Genomic DNA, 25,706 nt, shown 5'->3' with positions numbered 1-25,706 from the left:
CTGTCTTCAGAACACTATGGTCCATTTGCTATAAATAGTGCTCTTCGTGGTAAATAGTGCAGTGCAGTGTGGAGCAGTTATCTTCAGGAAAAATATTCCTCTGAGTTAAAGTCAAATTTCAGTGTTAGTGGCTACAGAGGAAAGCGTGAGTTCAATCAATAGCCTCCCTGTCCCCCCATTTCCCTACCGATGATGAGTTGTTGTGTACCCAGATTCTCTCTGTTTCTTAATTAAGAAGCAATGAATTGAAAACTGGCATTGACTTTTCAGAATACTGCAAGGGCTAGATCCCTTTGGGTTTCCACCCCTCCTGCAACTGAACACTTCAGCCTTCAAAAATTTGTTTTGGCCTCTGAAGTAGGGATGTCATATAATTTTACAGTAGTGAATGTTTCTTCCCACTTGCGTCAATGTGGAAATCACCACAGGGACCAAAATTGTTCAAGTGTTGAGCAAGAAAAGCTATATCCCGTTCATAAATCTCTAAGTCAAATCTGAAATAAAAGTCATGCAGCAAACCAGAAAATGAATCTTATTTTAAATCGAAGCAGGGATCAGCAGATACAGCCAGGGATTTGGAAATGATTAAGTGTAAGATTCAGTTAAGAAGTTTCACCTCTCAAGAAAATATAAAGCAAACATTCTTATTCCTGACCTATAGATCTTTACTGTGTTCAGAATAATAAAATGACTGATCCAATCACAAAATTGATGCAAAAGATCTTGGAGCATTTTTACGGAGACGTGAGTCAATAATAGATTTTGCGGTTTGGGCTTTTCTTTTTTGGTTAAATCATGTTTTAGCTTCAGCTCCTCTCCCCCTAAATTGTAAGTCCTACTGGTAGCTGTTGAAATGTGCGGAAGCCTGTGTTTTATCTTATCTTTGCTTACATTAATGGGAATCTTAGTATAAATTGAGACTGCAGTCCTGAAGGTCCAAGCACGCTTACTTTATTTCTTGTCCTGTAGAGTCATATTCAGCAGAGAAATTGAGGTTCAGAAGGAAATGTATGGAGTAAAGTATGCAAATCCAATGTCCTAAGTGGATAAAATTAGAAAACTAAATTAATGGTGTGTCTAATTGATTCAATGTGTGCTTGCAGTTTTCAGCTTTGAATCCTAGAAAGATTTTCAAAGCCTGCTTAATCCCGTCTTCTAGGGACTCCTTCCTGCACCAACTATTAATCAGACTTTCCTTTTATTCGTCTTGTCTCTCTGCACTTGTTTTGGGGTTTGGATCATGCTTTCCTCTACAGCAGCTAAGATGACTTCTTATAGATCCTACTTCTCCAAGTTTAAAAGCCACACTGCTGGTAATGTTACTGTATCTTGACTAATGGTACAGATAACTCTGTCACATTTGGCTCCCGTTTCTCTTTACTTACTTTGTTTGACTAAGGAAGCAACTGATACTACTATTTAGCATAGCCTATGTGGTATGTTGAGGTGGTAGGAAAGGTATTCAGAACACTAACATAAACCCCTAAAATAACCCTGTACTTACTGTGCATAAAATATGCATTAGCATAAATTCCAGTGGGCAATTTGAATCTGGAAAAATACATGATAGAGAGGGAATTTTGCCATTTCCAGGAGGGGATGCTCATACTTTTGATGTGAAACATTGCTTCTTTTACTCCATTTTACTCCTTTTACTCTGGTAGATTGGAGCACTCCTCTCAGTCTGCTGCCAAAGATAGGAATACAGCACTCGACTGTTAATCCCAGTCTTCACCTGTCACTGGGCCTGTTATCTGCCTAGCCCCTTCTCAGAAACACAATGATAAGAAGTTGAGGTTAGATTTGTAAACATACACACACAGACTGCATGGGGAAGCTTTTCCCATGGGGAAACAGATTTTTGGGAGTGGTGTCAAGGTCAGGCATTTTGACCTTTGGTAATAGGAGACAAGAGTCCCTCCTGTGCATAGGATCCCTTGCTTTTCCAAAATTTCTCCGTGGTCTCTCTCCTGCCTTTACTTTTCCTCTAGTGATGAATTCCTGTGACTGGAAACTACATTTTAGCAGTTGCTGTGCCCCACTGATGGGAAGTAGGGGAGAGTTTTTAGCTCCTATTTCACCTAGATGCTTGGTGGGCAAAATTCTCCTTACTTTGGCATTTTCCTGTGAATTGGAGCAAGGGATGCTACTTTTGATTTGATATTATTTCCACCAAGCTTTTTCAGATTTAGGACAGGATCACTGGAGCAGTGATCTCTGACTCTGAAGAAAACCTGTTCAAATCAGAGCTCTCCCTGAAAGCGTGATACATACATTGGCAGATCTGTCAAAACTGGCTTTAATCCAACACTGGTCTTCCTAAAATTCACCTGTGTGTTATTTACCTTTCATTGGCCTATTATAAGTGCATCTCCACTGAACAATTATATATATCTAAAATTCAGAAAATAATTATTTCAGTCTTCTGGAGCCTCAACCTAACATCATGGTAATGTAGCAGAGTGGGAACTGCTTCTAATATCTGTGAGATCTAATGCTTTGTCTAGCTGTGGTGAAATCATTTAAAACATCGATGCTTGTCCTTTCCAAAATAAAGTGCTAATATAAAGTAGTATCGTAGATGGGAAAATGAAAGCAAACGCAGATACTTGTTTTAGCTTAATCTGAAAAGTAATAATACTAAAACATGCTACTGCATCAATTCTGTAGTTAAGAGACTTAAGCATCTGGAAATGAAGATGTGCTAGTGCTAAGCTTTTTAATAGAATTGGGATCCTAGAGCTGGGACAATGTGAAAAAATATGCTTAGCTTAGCTTCATGATGAAGGGAGCATTTATTATTAATTAATGCTTGGAAAGATAATGGTGTAACAATGGCTTGCAAAGACCAAAGGGCATAAATCTTCCAGGTTTCAATTCACATAAAATTTATACACACACTGAATTTCATCTGGAGAAGTAATGCCATGAAACTTGGTACTGAGGCTGGATAGGGATTTCTGAAAGTAATTCTGGAGATAATATTTCAAGACAAACTACTGTTTGGATTAAAAAGAAATATGACTATTATGTTAACCTTTGTTTGCAATGCCCTTCATCAAATTATCAAACTATTACTTTTGCTGCAGCCTGTTTCTTCTTTCATCTATGCTTAGACATCTCAGGAAGAACTCTGCTGAAATTGGATTGAGCGACCTGGTCTGAAATCAATTTTGACTCTGCACTCTGAATGGCAGGTTGGACTAGAGGACCTCCTGAAATCCCTTCCAATCTTCCAATTATTCTACGATTTTGTGTTATACTGATGAGAGACCAGAACAAGGCCCAAGTAACAAGGGATGTGTTGGAAATTTCAGGTACACTGGAAATGCAGGCAGCTGCCACAATGCAGACAGAAGTATAATTGTACCTTTTAGCATTAACTGACTTGAATGAAAATCTCCTGCTTTTCTAAGGAAGCAAAAGAGGAGAAACAAATGGGAGTGAGTTAGGAAGGGAAAAATATGTGGTGAGATGCTTTAATCCATTGAATTATGTGGTCCTGAGAATGTAGTAATAAAAGTTTGGGGACTTTATTTTTAGGAGGAATTAGGTACTAGCAGGTATTTTGTAAGGGACAAGGTTACACTGGCCTGGAGAACAGCAGCAGGGTAGTCAGCAGCAAGGAGCTCCAGGCTGTTGCATCAGTGATTCTGCATACCACAGCCTATGCCGATGCTGCCGAAATGTGTTTTTGCACCTAGGAGTTAGGCTGTTCTCTCTAGAAGGCAGATAGGTTTCAGCTGCAGTTTCACCTCTCATCCTTCTTTTATTTTGTCTTTCTTTCCTCTTGGCTGGTATTGATACCATCACTTTTTAAAAGCTACTTCCAATATTTTCTTTGCTCAGCCTGACTGACTCAATCCTCGGTCGGTAGTCATCAGCACCTGTGTTTTGTGCAGTGAGCTGAATGACCTTTTCTACCTACTCAGGACAAATCTTTGTTTTCCTCGGCAAAGGCGGGCACTTTCTTCATCAACATTGAACATGTCAAATTAAAGCTAAGTGGGAAAACTGAACTCTGGCATACTAGTTCCAGCAGGCAGCCTTAATTTATATGCCAGCAAGTCGCATGGATTTACAACATACTTTTATTCAGAACAAAAATGAATAGTTGCCATAGTTACCACAAAATCATGAGATACTATACAAAACTGGGAGAGAAAAAGCATTAAAGGACACATTTGCCAATGAATAAGAACAGCCCTTTCTTTTCGGTAATGGTTTAACCAATAGAGTGGTGACATCATGCCAGTTGCTATTACATGCAATGCTAAACCTGACAGAATATTGAAACTTCATGGGATGACTACATAAACCTATAGCTAGTGCATTTCCAAATGTGCCTCAGATGTATCCCTGGAACATTTCCAGAAACAGTCGTCATATGGAAAGAAACTGGTGCTTTTACTCTTTTTTGTACAAGAAAATGTTTCCTTTGTATGGGGAAAATATACTTGTTTTCCATTGCTTATTTTTAAAGCATGAAGAAAAAAAGGTTTTCATACTTCTGGTAGACACATTTTGGCTTTGTAACCTCTCCTGATATTCTACATAAATGGCTTGACTTTGCTGAGAGTTGCACTGCTGCCGAAATCAGTGAATCCTGAATATACCAAAACTTTGGCAATCTTGTTAAAGCAATTGGCATGCTTCTGCTAGCTTGTGTTGGTATGAATCAGGTATCTATATATGGCCATCTATGCCGGTATGGCTTCTTGCCACAGAGCATAAGTGACCTGGATTTGGATGGGTAAGAGTCATTGGAGAGCTTTACTGCAGTGTTTTCAAGACTGGGGAGTTCACTGGAGGAAAGGGAAGATGTTGACAAAGCTGCTCAGAGGTTTAGGAATAGAGGAAATTTCATATACTACAGAGAAGAGGAAGTATGCTGCCAAAGTCTGCCTGAATGTATAGCTAGCTTTAAGAAAGGTCAGGCCAAATAAAAACAATTTGATATTACTTAACCCTTTCCTTTCCAGGAGCTTAGCTTTGCATTCCAGAGAGCTCACTGTTAGGAAATGGCAGGAGCAAGTTCACTTTTATGTATTTATTTAAGAGAAATATGTAATTGGCCCAGTGGTTTTTTTCTGCTTTGAAATGACTGTCCTTTTTCAGAGCAGTCAGGTCTTTCTCTAGAATTTAGTTATATAGCTATCCTTGATAAGGTCGTCAAAGGTCAGTATCTTTTTGAGAGGCATAATTATAAAATAGAGACCATGATTCTAGGTTAGAACAGAAATACTGAAGCATATTAGTAGATCAAGAAAAACAAAGTTGGGTGTAGAAATGTATCCTTTTGGGTCAACATAATAGCACAGAATAACACTGACTGGTTAATTTGAAAACTCTTAATTAAATCTAATTAATGATGGTGGACGTTTATTTCATCTGGAATCACTAAAGACAAATCCAACAATCAGTGAATAAGCTATGTACTTATTAAAATTCTGTAAGATGGAAGAACATGTATGAATAGGTTTCTCCCTTAAAAATGTAGAAGTAATTTCAAAATAATGCTCAACACAAATTCACATCAAATCTTGAAAACCTGAACTCTCTAGAAGTCAGTAACAGTTGGTTTTATTTCTTATGGAAATATTATTGAAGCTGCCTCTATTTAAATATAGGCAGCTAGGCTATTTGAGACACATAATTATGTTATTAGATATGATCTTAATTACAGTAAAAGAAAAGAAACCTAGCAAAATCAGAGGATTATTTTCAAGACTCACTCAGGACTTTATAGTCCATGGATGTTTCTTTGTAGTGTAACTATTTCTATTTATACTACAAAATCTTTATTTTCTATGACAATTAAGGTAATAAACATTTTCCTTAGAGTGCTAAAAATAATTTGGACAAAAAACCTCAACTATCAAAGCATGAATTGCATTTATAAGATATTTGAAGCACTTTTACCGCATGCCAAGCATGCATGAACTGCCAATCACAAACAAATTTCCATCCTGAGTATGTATCACAGCTTTATTTGTAAGAACTATTTATATTCCTGGAGCAAATGCAAGGATCTAGGATGTGCATGCTCATCTTCTTGTAAATGTGCAGGTGATATCTGAAGCTCTTTGTGCCAGTCCAGTGGAAATACTACTGTAACAAAAGTTTATATTGTTGAATAAAGCCTAGTAGAATAGACCACATTTAACTATTCTTTGACCTTCTTGCCAAATCCAATGGCTTCTATTTTGAAAGTTGTTGCGTGCAAGTATTCCTCTGTGACTGACTAGGTTTGAGGTGGTGTCTTTCCTTACTGTATTTTTATTGCTTCTCTATTCATTCTACTGTAGCTTCCCAAAGGAATGATCAGGAATCACAGTGGGCTGTACAAATGTTACTGTCTAAAGACCGTGGCAGCTCCAAAGAAATGCCACCTTCATCTCTGCAGACTGTGCCAGCAAAAAGATAAGTCGTATCAGGGTCTTCCAAGTATTGTAAGTAAATATTCTTAAATTCTTCTTTCTATGTATATATAACTTCTGATTCATAGAAATTATGTAGACAAACTGCAGACCCAGCTTTCTTAGCTCTTCCTCCCCTCTGTGAGGCTACTTAGAATAATCTGCAGGGTGGCAAGTTCTTCTCCCATGACTGTATAGGAGGAAAGACTAGACAGAGATATGAAAGTATTTCTGTAGGCAGAAACAAAGAAAAAGCTTAAGGGTGCTCCTTATGGTGATTATCTGAGATGATGACAATAACTAGAAAGAGGATACAATTCTTATTCTACAGGACTGGTCAGGAAGATGATTTCATATCGCATGTTTTATCACAGACACATTTATTATCATTATGATGACTGGCAAGGGCTCTGTAAATGGTTGTGCCTTACAACCATGAAATAGGATAAATAGGAATAAAATAAAAACAAATGTAAACAAGATAAATAGGAAAAAGTAAATATCATAAACTCTGGCAGCTTAAATATAAAATATTATTCAGCAAGCCAAAAGAGAAGTGAGAAAAAAATAGCTAAAGGAACAAAACTAGAACAAAATAGTTTTTCCAGCATAATTGGAAAAGAAGCCTACCAGAGGGCTGTACCATGACAGCTGGAATATAAAAGGAGCACTCAGAGAGGATAAGGCCATTTCAGGGAAGCAACATGAATGTCATGCATTGATGTTCATTGTGAAAGGAACTGGGGAAATTTGCACCCCGGAATGCTTTAACAGGGGAGGAGAGGGCTCGGCATAGGATCTATTTGAGAATATACTGACTGCAGAAGCAGCTGTGGTACAACTAGATGTAAGGAATGCCAAAAAGTCATCAGGATTTGGTAACAGTCACATAAAAGTTCAAAGACAGCTTAAGGGTGAAGTAGCTCATTTATGGATGCTAGTACGCACCCTTTGGAACAGCCCTGGTATCCAGAGACAGGAAAATGCAACTCTGACATCTAAAAAACCATATATTTTGATGGGAGCAATGTAGGGAAGTGCAGGCTGGCCATTCTGACTCCTGTACTGGGCAGATCAGCAGAAGCTCTGGTGAAGGGCAGAGTTTGACAGACTCAGGTGGTGGAGTTCAGCACAGCTCTGGTGGCAGAGGTTGTGCCTTTATAAGGCTTCTTGGAGTCCTATCAAGGCAGCAGCAAGCATATTGATGGGATGATTGAGTCTGCTAAAACAATGTACTGAAGTTTCCAAAAGGCAAACCCTCTCCAAGGGCTTTTAAGGCATCAGTGGGGCAAGAGGAAAGATCGTAGCATGGATTAGTAGTTGGCTGAAAGATAAATAGATGAGTGTCATGGTTAGAGGCAAACAGTGACAAAGTGTGCAGATGATACAGTGTTACTCAAGGTAGTAAGGAGAGCAGGGGCAGGTAACGTAGACTCATAGAAGGACCTTACAAGGCCCAGGTAACAATGAAATGGTAGGCAAAATTTCATCCAGATAAATGTATTGGGAAAAGCAGTCTGGGCTATGCATATAACATGACGGGCTCTGAACCAGCCATCTCCCAGGGTTTTCATTTGTGATTATCTCAGGATTTGGCAGATATAAGTGGGATCCATACATGTTTGTAATGGAGAACGCAAAGTAAATCACTTTCTATGTATGCATTTCAGGATGGAACCCTGTTCCATTAACTGAGTAGCACAGCAGTTCCCGTTTTTAGATCACTTCACAGTGTGCAGCAAGGGAGCAATTTCATTGCCTTCCCAATACAATCTGGGCTTGACTCTGTATATGGTCTTTTTAATTAGTTCCTCTCCCCACCACCACCCCCACATATTTATGCAGGGAAATTTATTCAAGAAAATGCATTTTTGGGCACATATCCAAGTTTTATGAGTAAAATAGCATTGGATGTGAAAGAAAGCAGAACCATTTCAAATGATTATGGCACCCAGGCAGGGAAAGAGAACAATGTGATGCAAAAAACCAGATGATTGAATATTCATGAGACTAAAACTAAACCAAAGTTGATACAGTCAGCCATTTATAAGCAATCCACAGGTTGAAATTTGTTCACCATATATATTTGATAAGCAACTAGAAACTGTAAACAGTGAAGTAAAAGTCAGTCAAATAGCAGACTATCTAACAGTAGCAAAAAGGACGGCATTTAGCAGGTTGTTTTTTTTTTTTTTTTCTGAAATTGTCTGTGCTGCTTTAATATATCATGGGGCTTAGAATATCACCTGCAACAGAGCCTTGCTTAATGAATATGGGATCTGGTTCTGGAATCCAAATTTCTAATGCCCCTGCCCCCTGGCAGGCAGCTGTATCACTGATTGTTATAGCACAGAATAGTCCTGCCTCATGGTTGATACTAGGGGCTGGGGACATGTGTGACTCATTTGGAGACACAGTCCAGCACAGTAAACACCTCAGATGAATTCCTTGCTTGGCACTGCACTTATATCTGAGTGAATTTTGTTGCTTATCCCGCAAATCATTAAGGAATCCTGTCTATTTTCTACAGCAAAAAACCATGACACAGCAAGAAAACCAATATACATAGAAGCTGTGATTGTCCAAGCTCATGTAGCAGAATCAAGACTAGAGCAGAAATTGCCTGCTTTATTTGCAAAGTATAGTCTTCTGTCTAGATCTTGTCCTCTTGTAAACAGCTTATGCCTTTTCATATGGCTTAGGAGCTTGCATGGTTGGTCATCATCCCTCACATTTCCAGCGTATTAACTATCTATGTGCCTGGGGCATCGATGCATTAGAATACTACCTACAAAATAGTGGCAAATTTGTAATGGGGATAATAATGGTAATACCAGAAAATGGTAGCAATAGGAAGATGGATATAATGGCAGTAAATGGGAGATACTCACAGAAATTGGACATTCTTCTTGTTCTGAATTCTTTGACTGGAAACATAACTATAATTTCATGTGACCTTAGGCTTGCTTGGAAAAGTTAAAATCTTTAACAGAAGGCTGTAAATAATGCAGGCGCACTAGCCAGCTGTTGCTTTAAGCTGTCCTCCTTACAAATACAATGATATCCACTCAATCAGGGAACAGAGACAATGCAATGTAAACGCTCATGTAGCTGGGAGCCTGAAGTAAGGGAAGGTGAATGCTTAGAATGGTTAACTGTTTAAGCCCAAGCTATACTGGAAAAAAGTGGTTGTTGAATTAGAAATACATGTGAGGGTATAAGGCTTTTTGAAACTTTATTTTGAGAGTACAAGAGACAAAGTTGTCAAATCATGCATTATCTGAAGACATATTACATCCAGCTCTTTACCCATGCATGTAATATTATTGCAAAGTGGTTGGATAGTATTATGATCATTAGCTGGCAAGCCACTAGAGCCACCTAACAGTGACCTTTCTTAGATAAAGAGCATTGTGTACCCAAAATGTGCAAAAAGTAAACTTCTGAGTATAGTTTTTTCAGTTATGATAATATTTTCCAAAACTAGTGACTAGATAAGATTATCATTGATCATGAGGACTAACGGTAGATGCCAAACTAATATAACAATAATTATTGCAATCTTGCACCATTTTCAGAGCTCGGAAGGAGCAGCTCCCAGCTGTTTCCAACACAGAACATCTTGGAGTCAACAGCTGAAGAAATGAAGTACTAAACCTATTGTCTGCACCTGAAATTCATTACTTTTCCTTAATAAGGTATTTCTTCTTATGATTGTTTCCATCTTTAAGGAGAGCAGTGAATTTCCTAAAGGCAAAAAATTCTCTGTATTCATGTGTAGAAACTCTGTATTTTATCAGTCTAAGGAACAGAAAGAACCTCAGGCTCATTGGATCTCGAGATTGCGTTAGGAAGAAGGAAAAAATGGACTTGTGCAGATGTTTCAAAACACAGATAAGAAGGTGGGGTTTTTATATCACAAGAAAGTTAAAAGCCATACTGACATTCAGAGTGCGCACTTGCTGATTGATGGATGTATGATGATATACTGAGGAAAACTGTAGAACACCAAAAGCACTTAAAAAGTATATTTTATTGCAGTTTTTTTAAGATATACCTCTCACTAAAAAAGGAACCAGTATCTCAGTAAATTTCATGGAATTTTTAGTGTCCCTTCACCTATGTGAGTGAACTGTCAAATAAGCGTTCTTTATCTACCTGTAGAGCTGCATTTACACCTGAGATTTTTTATTTTTATGTTGTGTAATTCTAAAGAAATTCCTGATGAGGGATGTGCAATTTCTGATGATGTTTCCTCTCTTCCTTCATCAACCTCTTAATTGCTGACTGTTTTGTTTGTTGAGATGTTCTGCTTTCTTAGAGTCATCAGATGTTTCCTTTCTTTTGCACTGAGGAGAAGTCTTGATTAGGGACATACAAATAACTTTTATTTTAGGAATTACTGTCCTTAGGAATAATCAGTATTAATACAAATAATTCAATTTAATGAAACCTGTACTAGACAATAGCAGGCACCAGCAATTTTTTAAAAATACCTGTTTTTATTCTCTTGAAGTACATGAATGTTTTTGTACATCATATAAATGACAGTACTTTGCTTTTACTTTTTGCTAGTGTCTGTTCTCACTTAGAGTTATATTAACTATCTACTTTGATAAAATCCTTATCTTGGCATGTAGAATTTCTTATTCATATAGATAAATTATGCCAGCACTGGGCCATTTTCTTCAAGAGATTTGGCCAAATGTTTTCAGGTTGTGCCCATCTTTGAAAGCTGTTTTCATTATTCATTTTTGGGGCTTTTTTCTCCAGCAAGACACCCAATTGGGTCTTGTCTTTGTCTCCCTTCTTTATGTTTCTGTAGTGAGAGTACACTATGCATTCAAATAATTATGTCTTGTCTTACAGCTGAGTAAGGAGAGACACAAGAAAATACGTATTTTCTGGGTTTCGAACTCTAAATGTTTACTGTATGCAAAAATATAGAATATACAGGAAGTTGGCCTTTATATCTGGGAAGCCTGGTATGACAGTGTATCTGAAAACTTCAGTGAAGGTTTGAGAGGCTGTATAAAAGCTTTAAGACTTTTAAAGTTAGGATAACTTTTACACCTGGATAGTTAACAAGTGTGTGTAGAATCCGTTGTATGTGATGATTTGCAGGACACAGTTTGTCTGCTTCACATACCACTGCATTGATGCTGTACATCTCAAAAGATTACAAATATTTAATTCTTTGAGAAACCCAATGCATACTTGCAGTTTGCAAGTTATGCCAATGGTGTCTCATTGATGATGTTTTGACATGAAATACTCCATCTATAAATTCCATCTTCATTATACATAGTGTCTGAAGAAAGGAGCTTTAAGCACTGACCCTAGTAACATATCAGAGTAGAACCTGAGTCAAGCCATGAAGGAAAATGCAACGACCAGGAGTCACTTCTAAGAGGCTCAGCAATGGAAAGTCTTTACAGACACTCTTGCTTGGCTTATTCTTCAGCTGGGTTTTTATTTTATGGCAAAAGTCAGTTAATCTGATTTCTATATATGTGGTACCATTCTGAGGGCCAAAATATGGCAAAGTTGCCATCAAGCTAACATAGCTGGTCACTGGAAAAGTGCAGGTGGAAAAAAGCCAATGGATGGCTTATCTACCCTCTCACCTGCTTGCTGGTGTGGGAAGCTCTTGGGTACCTTGGAAATTTACTTCTACTTGGTGAAATAAATGCAAAATTTTCTCCTTGGCTACCAAACATCTTCAAACACAATAAGTTTAACTTAACAGTTAATTGCTCGTACATTGAGGTGCACCAGTAAATCCATCAGTATAAAGATACTAGACTCTGCATTCTTCAAAGGCCTTCTCTTTTGTCTCAATTAAAACGCAATCGATATAGTCTCCATTTCACTAGCTCGTATGCAAGTTATCAGCCAATTGTGGGCATACCTATTCACTGATGTGCTCTACTGGAATAATTATTTCCATTATTTCTCAACTTTAAACCTTTAAAATTCCTACTGAAGTTTCATAGCAAGCCATCCTTTACGCAAACAAACAGAAAAATTAAAGGCTTCACTGAGAGTAAACCCTAAATATCTTCCTTTGCGGCTATGGTTAATAAGATAGAAAAATGTCAGTGATATTTTGGAAACTCAAAGCTACGTGTACCCCATACTACCAAACCTGCATGTGTGACTTATGCACATGGATTTGACTGCTGTGCAGGCTAACAAAATAATTCACTTCATTACTGATGACCATGACTGTAGATATGGAAGAATCAAGGTATGGAAGAATACAGACTTCAACTGTATGCATAATTAAAATTGTGAATTCATGACCAAGACACTCTTCTCACTCCCTTCACTGAGGAACACTTCCCCAGGTATTATTGATTCTTGGTTCAGGCTTTGACTGATTTGCACTGCTCTGTTTCTCTAGTATCATATGAGCAAGGTGATACTGTTGCATAGAAGGATTACACAGCTAGCACTAAATCCCCAGGAAATGTCTTGTCTCAGGTGTAAGGGTGTCTCGCCAATGGGAACATCTTTGTTGCTATTATAGGGCCCACAGACAACTGCAGTCTTCAATACCTCTATGAAAATAGCATGGTTCTGCACTTTGACCTACCCAGAGTGATGATATAAAAATAATGTAATAATCATTCTAAAATGAAAACAAGCGAGGAAGAAGAGTGAAATCATACACAGATGTGAGCATCAATCAAGTTTTGTCTTTTTGCATATCTATGTATGTATTTTTGTGAGGGATGAAGTCACAAAGTAGTTTTTGTATGAAAAGGGCCATGGAAACAGATTGTGGAGGCATGAAGGACTAGAGAATGAAGAGAGAGAGCGCAACTGAAAAGTGCAGTGAAATAGATCTGATGTAAACAAAGCAGTAGAAGGGATGGTGGAACAATGAAATGTGAGAAATCAAAGACTTCACATGTATACAGCAACTAAAATTGGTGATGGGATGGTCAGTCAGAACTAGATCCTCCATTGTAATGAATATTGTGCTCCAGGGAATTAAGAATGATTTCTCCAGCAAGTCCAGGGGGCCTGTGGATGACCCTTCTGCAATGGTTAGATGAATTCACAGAGCTGCTTGTCACAATCTTGGGGAATTCAGAACCTGCTGGGGGACCACTGTACTCTTGGCCATCTTGCAGGAGCTGACATTGCTTTAGAGGTTCAAGAGTCCACCTATTGACAACCTAAAAAGGATTTTGTTGCCTGTAGATTTCTATAAAATAATAGAGGTTTTTCTCTAGGGTGAGGCTACATTAATTCCAGAAGCACAAAACCAAAAAGGTGAACAAATTATTTTCACAAGGGCTAGAAAGAAAACATCAGTCTTCTGAAAAATCCAGGAATACTAAATTACAATTAGTAAAATGAATGCAGGTGTGGCTTATCTTGCTGACTGATAAGTATGAACTTCCTTGTTGGCTCCCTGCTAGCCCATTTGAAAGCTGTCTTGCTGCTGCACTGATGCAATTCCTTCTCTTGTTTTAATGTCAAGTTGCTGCATCACTGACCAAAAAGAAGGTATAAGAACTTGGGCCTTCGTAATATGTTTTGTACACAGTGTAACTTTTTCTTTTCTGAAATGATTGTGAAGTGCGTAATTAGATGCAATGTATACCAACAGACAATCTGTAACTGCTAAATGTTAAATAATTTCTCATTTTTTTAGTTACACTTTTGACATTTAATTGACCTTTCCAAAAAGAAACAGTGTGCGCATAAATGTACTTAAAGCCTATTTCTTGAAGTAATGATTTTTTGCAGCCTTGATTGAATTTAGAAACGCACAGTTAGCAAATTTTTGTTTCGTTTTATATTTGTGCTAATTAGTAGTAGGGTTTGGTTTTTTTTTTTTTTTTCCCCTTATTTCATTTATTCATTACATAAAATTATGAGAGGAGAATGACTTGCAAGAGAAGCCACAGCCCTTTCTTGCAAGCTGCTCCCACTGCTGGGTTGTGCCTGGGCCTTTTGTTGAGCTCTGGGCAGGCACACGGGTTGTGGAATTCACATTTATTTCAAAGAAATCAGTTCTGAATTAATACAATAATCCTTTCTTCCAGAAATGGGGTACCGTAGCTGGGGTTTGGGGAGAAAACACATTGATATCAATAGCTGAGCTATCCAAGAGTGTTTTGCACATCAGGTTTGTAGAGGGGCAGTATTGTCTAAGGCATCTTTGCAAGTTATTCAGATGACTAATCTGGATGACATCTTTCATGTCTCTCTTTGGATACTTTCTGTGTTTATATTCTTATTGTCCTGCAAAGTTTTTGTCTTTCTAGGGGCATTGAATAATGCAGCATCTCTAAGTATTGCTCCTAATCCTTACATACTGTATGGGAATAATTCATGTCCATTTGGTGGATTTTACATCAAGTTTCACAGTTACATAGGAAAAAGTTTTCTAGACATGGATTTCAAAAACCACCTTCTGATTCTTGGTCTAGTTTGTACTCGTGAACCTTGCCTTTTCTTACAGTCTTTCTTCCACCCGTCTTCAGGATTATCATTCCAGAGAGTTTTATAATTCTCTGTAAATTTCAACTATAAAACTAGTTCGGACAGTTCTTTACCGGTCAGTGATTTTTCTGTTTTTCTTTCTGTTGCTCACTTTCTTTGTCTACGTGCAGCATAAACCCTATTTGAAATATAAACTACTGAAGTTAGAAAACAATCATGTAAGTTGTATTACATTTGATTGGTACAAAATGAGTAGAGAAACAGAAACCTTGAACTCTTCTGTTGTTGAAGAAAACAGAGCATGAGAAGATAGGAATGATCCTGTTGAATTGTTTCCAATATTATTTCCATTATTGCAATTGCTAGCTAATTTTCTGCTGATACTGTCTCCTTTTTCCTGTTGGGTCTGTGGAACTGGGAAAATATTTCAGTATACCATCTCAAGAACCTTTAATGAAGAGCATAGTCTTTTCAGGCAATTATGAATCATATTTAAACTTTTCAGGCAATTCACATACAAACATATATAATCTAAATGTGCATACTTTTGTTTTCATCTTGTTTTAATTTTGTGCTATGTTTATCTTAGGACATGAGTAGAAATACAGTCTTTTTTTTTTTTTTTAGTTGTGAGCATTTTGCAGGCAGTTTTGTTTTGGAGGTTTTATGTTAACAAAATTTTTAAATACTCTTTTGTAAATACTACTTTTTCTTTCACATTGGCCCACATTACTAGGTTGTTTAATCCAAGCAATTTGATGAAGTGTTTACAGTGTGTTTAAAAGTGTTCTCTCCAATGAAAGTGAAGGAACCTGATGCTAATGCTGTATGTCTAGGATACTTATGTGGAAATGGTGGAAGAGCTGGTTTATTGTTCTTGTTGCATACCGTTATAACTGTGAAAAAAGTGAGGTAGACAGTTATATCTGGACATAAAGATTTAAACTTGCCATTAGTGGACGCTTCATTCTAAAAGCTTCATTTATTTTATTTTCTTCAACATACGTTTCATTCCGGCTCACAGGAAATTGGTATTCCAGAGGAAATTAGCCGCTGGAAGCATGAGGCTATCTAGAAACAAAGCCTACTTCAGTTGAGGAAATCTAACTGCTGAAGGTACTCTTTATTTTACACCAATTATAGAGAGGGCTACCTTTGGCTGGGATCTTAAACAGCTCATAATCCCTCCCTTCCTCCCTCTCTCTCTCTGTCTCTCTCTCTTCTTCCCCCCCTCCCCGCTTCAGATGACTATGAGAAAGAGAGGAAGACTAGGGTTCTGCAGGCTAAAAACATTTACAAAAAAAAGTACAATAGATATGGCCAACCTTACCACATATTTTCACAGAGCTAACATTTTGACACTAGTAGTACTTAAATGCTGTCTTGGTTTGTTTTTCTATGTGAAGTTTAGAGGGTTTTTTCCAAGTGGTTTGTTTTAAAATGTGTTTTGTGTGTGAAACTTAGTTTCATTTTTCACTCCTATAAATTACACTCAAAACCCATAAAGCATATGCAAATAAACAGTTATTTTTTTCTGTGTGGGCATTTATGAAGATATTGTCTTGGTGTTACTGACGTATACTTAAGAATTATGCTGACTTGCTTAAAAAGATATCAATCTGCTTATTTTACTGTAATCGTTATTGATCTTTGTCTCTTTTGCAAGACCAAAACCATGACTTTCACTACCATGGCAAAGTACAGGGATGCTCCAGTGAAGCATCTGCTTTTCTAGATAGATTCTATGACAGGGAAAATTCTGTCTAGATGTAAAGTTTTGTAACATAGGAAATTGAGATTCTGTAAGCTGTTCTAATAGTAATTCTTAGTGTTCTGACTAAGACTGTTCATAATATTCAAAAATATCATCAAACCAGGAAGTTGTTTGCCTTGCTTTACACACACAATGGATATTTTAAAGCTTCCATTCTGCAAATAGCTGGGATTGCTTTTCCTTTAGATACGTTAGAATTACAAAGTATGATTTTTCTGAACGTTCTTATCATATCTTTGTTTAAAGTGTAGCTGTGCCTATAAAACCATATTCACATTACAACACAGAAGATGAAGAGAGTTATAGATGTATTCTTAATGCCTGTCAGGTTTCTTAAGAAATTAAATCTAGATTTTTTTTTTTATTGATAAATAACATTTTATGGCATGAAATTGTATACCTGCCCAGTTACAACAATTTTCATCTGTCTCTCAGATAATTAGAAAGTCATTGTACTTCTTGTAGAGAAAGCAAAATGCAGCCTCTGAGCTGGAAAGTGAGACATGCAGAACAAACTACCCTGAAGGGTTTAGAGCAAATGATAACAGTGGGATGAACTATACTTACAAAAAACCCGGGTATTATTCTTTATGTACTTTGTTGGTTCACACAAGGACATATTTTTTGAGCTCTTTTTCACATTAAAAACAAAATAAAACCCAAAAAACCAAAAAGAAAGCCAAGCCAAATCCTGGATGCTGTGCAATTTAGCTGCTTTCAATTTCCCTGAAAGGGGGAGAACCCCTTCCCTCTCAACTCCACTTCTTGTTTATCTTAAACCTCCATTTAGGAACCATTTGTAATAGCTATCACATATTGCTCCATTTTAAAATCAACTGAACTTCAGTGGGCAAGAGGGGAACAGTCTTCCTGCACTGACTGAAAAATTCTCTCCCAGCCTGTTATTCTGGTGTTCTTTGTAGTGAAGCTGTGCTCTTCCCCTCCTGTGAGCGAGACTTAAAAAAAATCTTTTTTAAAAGCCCTGAAGTCCTATGCTTATATTAGCCTTATCAATGAACTATTTCAGGAACAATCTTCAGAGTACCTCCCTTAATCAAAAGTACAGGGAGAAACAGCTCTGCTAGAAATCCACCTTTTGTCTTCAAGCAGATAGCAAGGAGCAATCAAAGCACAGGAGGACAAGCTTGGTCATTGCTGCCCAGTTCTTCAGTGGTTTCCCTATGGTCTTTATCTACCATAACTGAGCTTGAGGCCCTAGGAACTACTGTGATTAACTTTAGATCTTACAGACCTTGGGTTAACCACCCCCTTGCTCTTTGGCAGACAGAGATGTCCAGCAAAGGCATCTGTAATGAGCCATGGCAATGGGAAGATGCATGCCCAGGGCTCCCGGCAAACACGGCAGCTCAGATGGTGAACTAGCAGGCTCCCGTTTTGGTTACTGGTACCCAGTCACAGCTTAAAATTGCCTTTTCTAGGCAAAGCACTTTGATTTAGTACATGACAACACATCCTCATACACTAGCAGAAGTAAACTAGCTTGTCACACGTAGGCTATAACAACAGCACAAAGCATGGCTGCTCTTTCATCTTAGTATGAAATGCAGATTGCCAGAGTCCTTCCCCCAGAGAAAGGGTAATGGATAACTGGTCAGCCAGCCTGCAAAAAACACAGCTTATACAACTTCACAAGTTTTCTTCATTTCTCTGCATGCCAGCTGTCCAGTTTGCTGAAAGTAGAGCAAAATAAGGACAAATAATTCAAATAATTTCCTAGGTATTTATCTTTATATGGTTTCATTTAGTTAAGCAACATTAGGGAGATATACAGGGGGACTGTGCAGGCAGTTATATGAAAAAATTATATGCTTAACTTATGTGTGTGGGTTGTGGTTTTTTTTTGTTTGTTCCCCAGCTGCACATCTATTTTACTTTATGTGCCTGTGCTTTCAGACATCCGATAAATTCAAGAGTTTTCTTTATTCATATAAATATACCTCAGAATGGCATAGCAATTAATTTATATAGCGGGTAAGTTGATTTGACACAAAGTTGCCAAATGACAAGGAAAACTTATGTCCCTGGATAAAACCATGCAGAAAAAAAGTGAAAGCATTCAGTTGTTGAGCATAATTACTGTCCTGAAGTCTTAGAATACTGCTCTGCTTATAGATCATGGCTGGTATAACATCCTTTGCCCTCTTTGGGTCCAAGCTACTTCAATTTTGTCATATGAAATCCTGTATCATATCTGTTTGCAGTCCCACTCCACACATGACAAAAAAATTTGTATCTTCTTCATGACAAGTCTTTGTCTGAGTCTACATCTTCACTTTGTTATTTAGGTTTTGATGTTCCTATGTGAGCAAAGCTCAAAGCTGACTTCTTAGGAAATTGTGCCCTTGCTTGTAAAGCTATTTGCTACAAAACTAATCTAAAACTTTTTATTTTATTCGCTAATTGTATGTAGCTGCCTTGTGGCTGGTCAGGATGAGATTAAATTGCTAGGCAAAAGTCCCATCAGTGTGAGTGACGGCAGTGTATTGGAGGTTTTCTTTGCATGTATCTCTTTATCCTTAATGAATACCAGGATAAACTTTAAAGTCAGGTTCTAATGAAGCAGTAGCCACAAGATAAGCAAGCAAGAACAACAAAAAGGAGAAAAAAGAAGAAAAAAAATCTTTCATTAACACTATTCAAGAATGTCGAAGGTATTTTTCATTTAAAATGACAGGTTGGCAATCTGTAGTTCATTGCTGACAAGCAGAATTGCAAGTGTTTTAAAACTAAGCAGGTTTTGAAATTGTTGATTCTGTCTAAAATTCAGTCTGGTTTGTCTGTAGCACTGAACAAATTCATTATTTACTGTTAAAAACCATGTAGACAGGTTTTTTTTTTCCAAAAAACCACATCAGGGAAAGTGAGTGTTACCCTTACCATCTGGCTTTTTAAATGCTGAAGAGAAAAGTAAGTTAGAGCTACAATAAGTGCCCTGCAGGCAAAATCTCGGAGTTTTTTAATGGCTCTGGTGATGGTAGGTATAACCTGAACTGTAGTGCGTAGTATGAGAGAAGAATTGAAGGCTGAAGGCTAGCAACGGTGTTTTGTGACAATGCCTGTCTGACAGACGCTTAGGGCAAAAGAAGGAGGTCATTGATCTAAAGGTCAGTTGAAATAGGAATGCCTGTATTTTTCTACTACTTGCTGGTGTGAGATTTGGCTCTTTAATTCTTTGGTAAAGATCTTTATTTTAATCCAGCCTTCTAGCAGAAGTTAATACTGAATATTTCCTAATTTTTAATGTCTATCTAATGGATATATTTATAAATATATATTTGAATAAATATTAATTTAAATATAAATTAAAATAATTGTTATGTCCTATGTAAAGCTATATTTGAATTAACAAAAACATGAGCTATGTATGTATACTATTTAAAGGACAAACATATGTTCTTTCATTTGCCTAAACTAATTAGGAGACAATAGAAATTGCCACGTGGGTTCCTTTGAAAAAGGATATGTGTTAATTTATTGTTGTTCCACTAATATTTGTGATAACATATTGGCTTTAGTGTTCTTGGTACAATGATGAAAAAGATTTTTACCTCTGCCTCCCACTGCGATCTTAGATTAGAAGCAAGAGGACAATGAAGCATACCTGAATGTTAGCTTGTGGGACAGGTTCCAATAAAACTGAAATGATGCTATTTGTTGGTAAAAGCTGATAGAATAAAGATGGATACAATTTATAATCTTTTAGTTTGCAACTGAGGGCTGAAAAGAATGGTTTCATCCAGAAAAAGATGAGTAAAAAGATAAAATAAAATGTTTTAAATTTTGATTTTGAACTATTATATTTAGAAACTTAACTCAAAATAGTTGACACCAATTTTAAAATCTCTGAAGAAAAAAATGAAGACTGGAGGAACATATTCTTTCTGGCTCAAAATTAATATATTTCTTTTCTTTTGTATTTTTTTTTTCTTTTTTGGTTTTGCCAACTTATTTCACAGCAGTAACTCGTACACAGCCAGCTTTCTCTTCAGCCTATGGATGGCTGGGAGACTGCTACTTCCTTCTTTCAGGCTTTGTAGTTAGCACTCACCTGTTCATTAGTTGCAAATTCCCTGGGGCAACTCTTGAATTATATGAAAACGGCAGAACTTCTTTCTAAAGTCCAGAGCTTCATGGATTGTCTGTTTTGTGTTTTCCCTCTCTATGCCCCCCAGTAACATTAGACCTGTGTTTTGGGATGAGCAAAGACTAATGACTTTTTTCCATACTGAATTTACATTTTTGTTTTAGGAATACAACTTCCTGGAAGGCAGAAAATTTGAAGGAGAAATTTTCCACTTGGGAAATAAAGATATCCAAAAGGATATCCAGGAAGTGAACTTTTTTTTTTTGTTAGCTGTGGTTCAAGAAGCCTTAAGTGGACTCAGCTTTACAGTTTGGGAGCAAAACTGCTTCATCCCTTGTGTAGGAAAGTAGATAACATATGATCCATTAGTAAGAATATTTAAAGCTTATAGAATCGTCCCTGTTCTTTACTTACCCCATTGATTTTTATGGTCTTTTAAATTCGTGCTACTCCGACTATGTTTGAATATCCTTCTCCCAGTTGAGAGTATGAATATCAAAGATTCAGTCACATCACCCCTCATTTTTATCTCCATTTCTTTCTTCCATCTTCATCACTGGATGGTAATGCTTCACACTTAGTTTTTTGATCATACTTTATACCTCAAACTTGATGGGAGAGAGAATTTGCTAGGTCATATGAGTTTCTCTTCATATACATTACATCAGAACTGATACAGTCATTTTGTCCCTCTACCTAGTAAACACATGCATTGAAGCTTTTGTGGTGTTGGTATGAGCAAAAGTTATGTACCCTAAAACCTAGCACCCTCCATGTTTTTGCACTGTCACTAAGGTTAGATGTTTTTCCTAGTTCACCAGGAGGTTTTTCTAGTTAGATGCTTTAAAACTCTGCATATTAAAGTGCAAGAAAACATATTGCTTAATCAAAATTATTTTTCATGATCAGTACATTCAAAACTCAAGCAATCCCAAAATCTGTAACTGACAGCACTCCTGAAAAATAGTGAAGAAGAAAGTAGATCATGTTGTAAGCTCCTGTTCCTTCCCTAGCAGGAGTGTTCTGTGCCTCGTTAATGTGAGTGCATGTTGTTGTCTGCAGCTATTTCTATTCATATGCAACGGCTCCCAACATCCTTTCAGGTGATTGAAGCAGATGAAGGCTCCCCTTGGATGCTAATCTGAGACTACACCCCTATTTCAAATTCTTTTAAAATTGGTCAACAGATTAAATAATTATTTTGAGGTGAGCTAAGAGCCAGACATACATGCAGAGGTAAGAGACAGACATGCCTGTGGAGTGTGGTGACTGCAAAAGCCTTTCTTCCATAGGATATCATGCTACAAATGAATTGCATTCATAAATATGTTGTGAATGACTGTTGTTAAGCTCTTCATATACAGCAGCGTGTCATCCCATGAGCAACAACAGCAAGTCGGGTACTGAAGAGTTCTTCAGAAGAATGCTCCACTGAAAGAGTGGACTGAATTTCAATGTATCAGCAAAGAGCTGATCTTTTAAAGTTATTTCTCTCTGAGAAAGAGATGCCATTTTTGTAGGAACTGCCCTTCAGTATTGCCCTATGGGATAATAAATAGCGACATGTCCCAGCAGTCAGGGTCACCTGCATAAGGAATTGGTTTACAATCTCTTGTCATGTCTGGGACAGCCTCTCTATACCTTCTTATCCCCTGGCTGGGCAGCTGCTGTGCTGCGTGGTAGAGCATGGTTCCTGGAGCCCTGCTGCAGAGGGTTCAGTAACAGCCTAACCTCAGCTTCCCTGAAGAGTTGGCTTCACTGCTTATACTCACCTATTTTCCTGATTTGGCAAATGAGTAGTCTGGTGTAGTTGTCCTGCCAGCATCATACCTAGGTTCTGACTTTAAATTCAGATCAACGTGAGAATTGATGGAACTTTATTTCATTTTTTCTTGCTACTCATTCCAGTACTTTTATTAGGACAGACAAAAATCCAGAGTCAACTGAAATTTTTCATTGGGAATACGACCTGATGGTCCCAGTGGACCCAATTGGTTCTGTTTAAACCACCAGCTGCCAATTCTAAATGTTGTGCGCATTTTGTAGAGATTGAATCCGCAACCTGCTGCTGGGACCTCCAGGTGTTCCTGAGTTGAGGTTCTGTTTGGGCTTTAATTTCCCTGCATTGGAGGTAAATATTGTCTCCTGAAAATAGTGGTGAGCTGGCAGCAGAAATAGGTTGACCTGTTACCTGTTGTTCAGGACTTGTGCCACTGAAAGGCCTGTGTTTCCTGATTGCCCATTGCCATCCCAGCTGCTGGGGAAAAGGCAACTTTAACTATCTCAGTTGCTGAGATTGTTGCTGAGTAGCGTCAGCCTTGCATGTCAACTAAAGTTGACTAAACAACTAAAGTGCTTTTGCTTACACAAAAGAGAACCAGTCAAATCTAAGTTAGTCACCTCCATACAGTTCAATCTTTTACTCAGAATATGTGAACAGCTCGGTTTTCAGTATGGTGTTTTCCATTAATATTGATGAAAGCAGTTTCCCACTGTTTACCCTTATGGTCTTTGTCCTCAAATCGTCTTGAGACATTTTATTTAGCTCCTCTCCCAATGACTTCAGCTGACATCTAGGTCTGAGCATTTAGTTGAAGGTGTGGCTTTCAGTGCTTTTCACTGTAGGGCTTTAGAGCAAGGCTTGACCTCCATTAAGGTCTTTTTGCAGCCAAAGTGATGTGTCGGATCAACAGACAAATAAATGCTTATGTGGGATGATTTTTTTTCTGAGGGGAGACAGAATAAAAAAATTACTCACTTACCTGGAAAAGGTTGCCGTCTTCCCAAGAAGGTTTGGCATTTTCCTTTTTTCCCCTTAAGTAAATGAGAAGTCTGAATTTTTTTGTGGTGAAACATTATGAACTATGGAAGGTAGGGACCTTTATGCCACTGATGGGAAAACTTGTTCTGAGAAATCATTATTAATGATTTATTTCACTCGTGAAGAAAAGGGCAATAGAACTAAATAGGACTTAAAGTATAAAAAGCTTTCTGGCATAATTTGAACATTATATTCGCCACAAAGAAAAGACCGCTAAAAGGCTTATCTAACAGGATGGCAGTAAGTAATCTAGATTGTTGTTGTTATCTGTATTATGTTTTAGTCAGTGAGCCAGACCCTACAGAAGAGATGAGCAATGTCAACAAGTCATGGATCTCAGCCCAACCGTATAATTAAAAAAATCTAGTGAATCAAAAAGCACTCATCTTGATTATGTGAACAAGAGTAGCTCACTGAAATCAGTGGAATTGCAACAGTATAATTCTTAAATTTATGGTAGAAGGATGACACTTCCCATACATAGCTATATGGTACAGGAAAATTCAATATTATTAAAAAAATATTACCCTACTGTGTAACTAGCACTGTCAACTCCAAGTGCCAACCCACCCCCAACTAACTGAAACAACCTCCTCCCCCAAAACCCAACAATCTCCACACAAATCTAGACCTCTCAATTGTGATGCTGCTATGAATATCCTGAATTTTAAGGTAAATACAAACATGGTTGTTTTTATTTCAAAAATAATTCTGGTGTTCTATATTCAAGATTTACCCTATTAAAAAAAAAAGAGGGAAAAAGGAGAAGAAAGGTGAGTCTGGTAGTCTTATTTAATCATTATTTCAGAAACATATTTTAAGAATTTTTGATGAGATAACAAAACAGAGAAAAATGGTGCTAACAGTGATGAGCTTTACCAATAGACTAGAAATGTAACATAGATTCTAAAACAGTGATGAAGGGAACAGTGACATTTTAAAAGCAAAATTTTAGTGGCGTTCTGTAAATAATAAACAAACCACTGATGAGTGGTGTTTTTAAGAGCAGGTTTGGTAGGGTAGTCCGACTCTTTGGGTGTGTTCCCATTGGCTGCAACAAATTCAAGGAATAATATAAAATGTAGCAGAGGTGCTGCAAGTACAAGCAAGAAGTAATATTAAGTTGAAAGAACATAAACGTGTTTGTAACTCAAGAAAATAGGCTCTATTCCACCAAAAGATTTTGGGCTTTATCTATTCTATGAAAGATGAATACTGACTTTGCATATTTGTTGTTCTTTAAATCCAAGTTATGAAAATGAAAGTGCAAGCAGTTAGCTATTCTTTTGCAGAAGCCTTTTGAAAATCAGGTTACATTGAGATATCTGTTGTTGTTCGGAATAGTTACAGCAATAAGAGAACTGACATGTTTCTTTTGAGAGATTTGCAAATGTTAACATTTTTGTCACTTAAATTATCATATGAATAATAGTACATTGAATTAAACCAGCGCTATAGAATGATCAAAAATTAATTGAGTTTGAGTGATAGTTAAATTATGCCCTTATAGTCTTTGCAAGGAATGCTTTCTGAATTACAGATTACTGAAAAATAGCAACAAAAAAACGAAGGAAAAAAAAGTCAAAGCTCATAATACTAATGGAATACACAGTTGATTGGTATGCAGAATGGTATAACAGAAGAGAAATCACACTTCAGCTGCAATGAACACAGCTGATCTCTTGGCTGTTGTTATTAATACTAATATATATTAGTAATAATATATCTGCAGTCAGAATGTTTCTGCAGCCTATAAACAACTTATTCTTTCTCATTAACACATGCTTCCTTGCTACTGTAAGAAATATTGCAAAATTTTCCTCTGAAGTCATGTACCTTATGTAAACATATCTGAATGTGTTCTTGTAAAGCCAGAATGCAGTATCCTCCAAATAACAGCATAAATATCACTTGTTATGTTTCAGACATTCTTTTTTAGCCACACACATGCCAGGATATATACTCCTTTTTAACTAGAAGAGCTTTCTTACCATTGTGTGTTGGTTTGTGTGTGTATTTTGGTTTTGGTGTTGTGTCTCTGCCCCCCGCCCCGCCCTGAAATTTTGCTCCAATTAATGTTCTGGAAGGAAGGTATTCAATTAAAAATAAAAAAAGGATGTAAAA

This window comes from Gavia stellata, chromosome 5 (assembly GCF_030936135.1).
Source record: "Gavia stellata isolate bGavSte3 chromosome 5, bGavSte3.hap2, whole genome shotgun sequence".
NCBI classification, from domain to species: domain Eukaryota; kingdom Metazoa; phylum Chordata; class Aves; order Gaviiformes; family Gaviidae; genus Gavia; species Gavia stellata.
This window is presented reverse-complemented; position numbering follows the sequence as displayed.